The sequence below is a fragment of the Adiantum capillus-veneris genome, chromosome 8, assembly GCF_014529385.1.
Source record: "Adiantum capillus-veneris isolate H3 chromosome 8, ASM1452938v2, whole genome shotgun sequence".
In the NCBI taxonomy this organism is placed as follows: Eukaryota; Viridiplantae; Streptophyta; class Polypodiopsida; order Polypodiales; family Pteridaceae; genus Adiantum; species Adiantum capillus-veneris.
This window is the reverse complement of record NC_140938.1, coordinates 145,182,037-145,188,093: the sequence shown is the minus strand read 5'-3', so window position 1 is coordinate 145,188,093 and position 6,057 is coordinate 145,182,037.

Below are 6,057 nucleotides of genomic sequence, written 5' to 3'. Positions count from 1 at the left end.
TCTTGAGTAGATCAAGTATCGTAAGATTGGCTATCTCACTTTGTCCATCCGTTTGTGGGTGATAGGTCGAAGAGAAATTCAATCTTGTTCCTAGATTTTCAAAGAGACCTTTCCAATTATTACTGGTCATTCTAGGATCTCTATCTGACACAATGGATGTGGGTAATCCATGGTGCTTGAAAATCTGAGATATGAAGAGAGTTGCCATTTGATGTGCCTTAATAGTCTTTTTGAAAGGAATAAAATGTGCTTGCTTGCTAAACCTGTCAACTATTGTCCATATTCCTGTATTCCCATGGATAGACTTGGGTAATCCAAAGATGAAATCCATGGATATACTCTCCCATGGTGAATTTGGAATAGGCAATGGCTAGAGTAATCGAGGTTGCTTCCCTCTATCATACTTGGTCTGTTGGTATACTACACATTTTGAAACATACTCTTGTATGTCCACTTTCATGGTAGGCCAATAGAAGTACGTCTCTACTCCTCGGAGAGTAGGTTGAATACCTCTATGCCCCGCATATGGAGGAGCATGGGATTCATACATAACTTTCTCACGAAGGGAATGGGTAACACATAGCCTATTGCCATGGAGAAGATAAACATCCTGCAAGGTGAATGGTTCCTCTTTCTTCCCCAAAGCAAGGGCTGACATTATGTCTCTAAAGTTAGGGTCAGTAACATACTCATCTATCATAGAGGATAGATCATTGTGAGTAGCTATAGACACCGCATTAACTTTGGGTCGTCGTGAAAGTGCATCGGCCACTTGATTGTGCTTACCAGCTATGTGAGAAATATGGAAATTAAATTGTGAAAGAAAATTTTCCCACCTCATTTGTTTGTCAGAAAGCTTGGTTTATGTCATGAAATACTTGAGACTTTGGTGGTCGGTTCTTAGGATGAATGGAGTCCCCAATAGGTAGTGCTTCCATGTGTCTAGGGCATGTAGAACAACTAAAAGCTCTTTCTCATAAATTCCCAAGACTCGTTCATCAATATTGAGCCTTCGGCTCTCATATTCTATGGCATGCCCTTCTTGAAGCAAAACTGCTCCAAGGAAATCACCACAAGCATCACATTGGACCTCAAACGGCTTTGAGAGATCCGGAAGCACAAGGACTGGTTGGGAAGTAAGCTTCTCTTTGAGCTTTTCAAAAGCATTTTTCTCCTTAGTAGTCCACACAAACTTAACGTTCTTCTTAGTTAAGTCGTGTAGTGGTCCTGCTACTTGAGAGAATTTTGCTATGAAGTGTCTATAGTATGTGCACATACCAACAAAGCTTCTTAGCTCATGTAGATTTCTTGGGTTAGGCCATGCTTTTATTACCTCTAACTTTGATGGATCCATTTGGATACCATCTTTAGAGATAATATGACCTAGGTATTGAATCTCTTGTAGGAAGAATTCGCTTTTCTTTTGGTTGAGAAAAATCTTGTTCTCCCTCAATGCTTGAAAAATCACTTAGAGATGTTGCTTATGTTCCTCTAACTCTTCTTGATTCCTACCATTTACATTTGATAAAACATTAGTATCTTTTACTCTTTGACAAAAATCATGTACGCAGAAACTGAGATCTTCATTGACTTATCAAAAGCAAGAGGATTTACAAGTAGAATAGTGCGACCACGCTCACTAGCATCTATATAAATGTTCTTTCCCCTGTAGGTGAAGTAGATTCTCCTTTCAGGGAACTTCATGTTGGCAGCCATGCGATCAAACCATGGTGCCCCTAGGATAACATCCTCATGTTGGAGAGGAGAGATGAAGAAGTCTTCTTTCTCGATATAGCTTTGGACATGAAGCCTCAACTTTCCAATCAAGGGAGTAACGGAGGCTTGTTGTCTGTTGGAAGCTGCATCAGCCACTACTATATCTCCCATCTTAAAATCTTGAGTGCCCAACTTGGTGGCCAACTCCATTGATATGAAGTTAAGAGTAGAGCCAGGGTCAAACAAGATGAAGGAATCACGCTCTCTTACCTTTCCCCAAGCATAGGAAAGTGATGATCCTTTGCAATGAGCATCCTCTTTTGGAGCTTCAATGGTGGAAGCCCTAGGAGTCTCATTGCGAGTATTCTTCTTGGGGCAAGAACGATAGCCATGTCCTTGCTCACCACACTTGAAACACTTATGGTCCTTGCGAAAAGCTTCAAGCTCTTCAGGAGAGAGTTTGTTTTTACCTTTGTAAACTCCCTTCTCCTTGGACCGATTGTTGTTGTTGTTGGAATTGACTTGGGAAGTATTTTGAACATTGGTTTTCCCCTTTGCATCATTTTTGTCTTTTTTTTCCATGGGCTTGACATTACGTCTAGCCCATTGATGGAAATTTATGCGTGAAGCAACCATGGTGTGATGGATTACTTCACTAATAGTACCAGGCTGTTGAGAGTTGATGTATTTGGCCATCTCTTCAGGTAATCCCACACAGAATTGTTGCCTTTGCTTGGCAAAGTCTATCTTTTGAAAGACAGTAGCCTTGAGATGTAAATCCCAAAACTTGTCTACATATTTGTGGATAGACTCATGGGAGAGGAGCTTTAAGCTACGCCATTCGGTAAGCACTTTGTCCTTTGCATCGCTTGCAAGGAATTGCTTCATGATGGAAATTCGTAGAGTTTTCCATGTCTTTGGGGCTTCACCATTTCCACAAAGGCTAGCTAGCCCACCATTGACGAGCTGATTTTTGGAAGTGCATAGCTACATGGTGTAGCTTAGAGGACTCTGTGAAGCCCTCATCTCCAAAGACTGCATCAAACTGTTGGATGAAGGACAACACTTTGTCGGTAGAACTGAAGGTGCCATCATAGGTGAGAAAAGAGATACTCTTTCCTCCCTCCTTGAACTTCTTTAGCTTTTGTGACCTTCGCCATGCAGGAAATGATTTGCGATGTCCTCCCCTCTTGTATTCTCTAGGAGAATAACCATAACTTTCGTCAAAAGAGGAGGAAGGTGAAGAAGAAGGAGAAGAGGGTGACCTCTTCCTAGCCCTTTTCTTCCTTTGTTTCCTCTCTTGCCTTTCAGAGTGATGAGGAGAAGGACTACGTGTTGATATTTTCCTCTTGGGAGGAGTGGGCGATTGTCTAGACCGTCGTCTTCGTGGAGCCACATCTTCAGAGGAACTTAAACTTTCAATGCTTTCTTGCTCTTTGCATTCCTTCTCTCGAATGGGTGAGAGTCTTCTTTTGGGGGTCTCTTCAAGAGGCCTCCTAAGCTCTCTCTCCTCTTGGAGAGGAAGGGAAATTCCATAAGCACGAAGTTGGTGAGTAACTTTGACTTGCAAAGCAGGGTTGCCCATAGCTTGTTGTAACCTAGTGACAAGATAATTCACAAATATGGGAGCATCATCATTAGCACCTTCATGTGCAAAATCAAAGATATCAATGTTCATTCTACTCTCTTGATTATTGTCAGCTATGTTAACAAAATTTATAAATGTACTTAGTATATGCTTTGGCAATTCAAAACCTTAGTTGCCACTCCTCTTAGCCTTTGAAAATCGGCTCTTAAGTATCTACACCCACGGCTCGAAGTGGTTAATTATAGAGAGCATCATCATTTGCAAAATCAAAGTTATCAATGTTCATTCTACTCTCTTGATTATTGTCAGCCATGTTAACAAAATTTATATATGTACTTAGTGTATGCTTTGGCAATTCAAAAACTTAGTTGCCACTCCTCTTAGCCTTTGAAAATCGGCTCTTAAGTATCTACACCCACGGCTCGAAGTGGTTAATTATAGAGAGTAGAGGAGTAGGTCTAACATAGCAGAGTTGCCAAGGGCTACCTTTCGGACTTCTTATGGCTCAATAATGGTAAAGCCGTAGGACAGTCTAAAAAGACTCCATTATTAAGTCCAAAGCTCCCGAGGTGTGCCCCATCCCCCACATAGTGGGCTCAACAAAACCGATAATAGATCCCACTTCCACTTACCCTAATATAATTAACAACATCAAACATTTATAGGCTACTTAAGGACCTCTCTTCTTAAGCAAGAAAAGAAAAACCAAATGTTGTGATACCAATGTAATGGAATTGGCCTATTTAACTTGAGAGTAGCGGAAATTAATGAAAGAACTTTGTGAGCATAGCGGGTGAACATAGTTGAAGATAGCAACATAATCATAGCAATTAGTTAACTTGGCATGAACAATACTTTTGCAAGAGAGAGAATTTAGAGAACATGACAACAGTTGAGGACCGGATTTATGTGGAGCCGGTCATGTTGAGATGTCGAGCTCTACATCTTGAGCTGGCATCCACTACGGGTCTTGGCCGCTTACGACATTTAATCACTGACGCGTTAGGTGACCGACACTGAGGATCTGTGCCAGTGATTCTACAGCTGGACTACACTTATAGTGCCAGCCTAGTACGCTTCTACTTAGTGACCGCATGTACATATGTGCTACTCTTCAGTTTTAGCACTTAGTCATTTTGTACTCTCTTCCAATAGGCATTTGTATTATGATTTCTCCCATTAAGAGAGACTTGTTACATTACAATCTTTGTGTTCCTTGTGACCTAGGTGATGCAATGAATATGGAAAGCTTCATGCATCACAAACATAACATAAACTTGAAGAAAGATTTAACTATCCCAAGCCTCAGTCCCAAGACCTCAAACACCTTCGAAGGTGGAGAGAGCTAGCAGGGAATGAGGGTAGGGAAGAGGAAGAAGAAACATTTCGTAGGAGAAAGAATTAGTTCCTCACTTATCATAACTCTTGTTTCTAACATACATAATAGCATAGTAATGAAGAAGAAGGATATGGAAAGCTTAAGCATTGAAGCATGGCTCTTGGTTGGATTTGCACTCCATATCCAAGAGTGTTGGTGTAGGCTCTCAACCTCTACTTGCTTGGAGAAGGAGAGGGAGCTCTTGCACTTTGCATAGCACACAATGAGAGTGTTTGTGAGTGTGTGTGGGTGAGTATATCGCCTAAGCAACCCCCTAGCTTGCTTGGGTCGACCCCCCCTTGTATCTCTTACTTGAAGCTCATTGGACCCCTCCAGGCGTAGCCAATCACAAGCAGGAGGCATTACAAGCAGCAAGGGTAGCCATGAGACAAGTGTCCCCCTTTCCCCTTTGAGAGAGAGGGCTAGATAAATCATAAATCAATTAATTAAATCTCCTAAATTATTATTGGACCCCTTGGGTGGCCAACCAATAGGCTTCAGGCACACCATGAGGGCAACATGAGGAGGAACTTGACAAGTGTCCCTTTTGCTTTCTTTGTACCATGCATGCCTTGTGTGAGTGTGTGGATGTTCTCTCTCATCCCCCCTCATGTAGGGATTGCCCCCTCCTTGTAGGGATTGAATCTTTGACTTTTTGACACCTCAAGCCCCTCATGCATAGGCCCAATTCACACCACAATCTTGGCTCATAAGCACTTTAAGCTTGGGCTGGGTTCTCACCTCAAGTGCAACCCTAGCATCTCAAGCATGTCAAGCATCTCAAGCATCTTAATAATTAAGCACCTCAAGCATCTCAAGCACCTCAATAATCAAGCACCTCAATCATCAAGCACCCCAAGCACCTTAGTCATCAAGCATGACAAGCACGACAAGCACCTCGAGCTGGGTTAGGTTCCAACGCCTCAAGCTCAGCCCTAGCTTACCTAAGGTCAAAGGCCTTTTACACACATTATTGGAGGTCTTCAATGAAGCTAACCCTAAGGTCTTATGCTCCATTTGTTGGCCTTGATCTTTGATAGACCATCTCTGATTTGAGCCCCTTTACCATTGGCCCCGTGTTGAGATAGATCTATAAGCACATGTCTATATCTTAACATTTGTTCTCGTTTATTCTCCCACATTAAGTGATCAATTTAATATGAGAAAATCATCTCGGTTGGTTAGATATTGGATATTAGATTTTATGACATAACCTCTCTCTTGAAATCATAGTCGTCCTCGACTATGAGATAGAAGAGATAAAGCCTTAGTCATTAGTCAATTTTACTTAGCGGATAGAGGATCCCTTTTTACCCTACGATATTTTTCCAAGATGAATGACTAATCCATTTGATGCTTGGGAGACATAGCTACT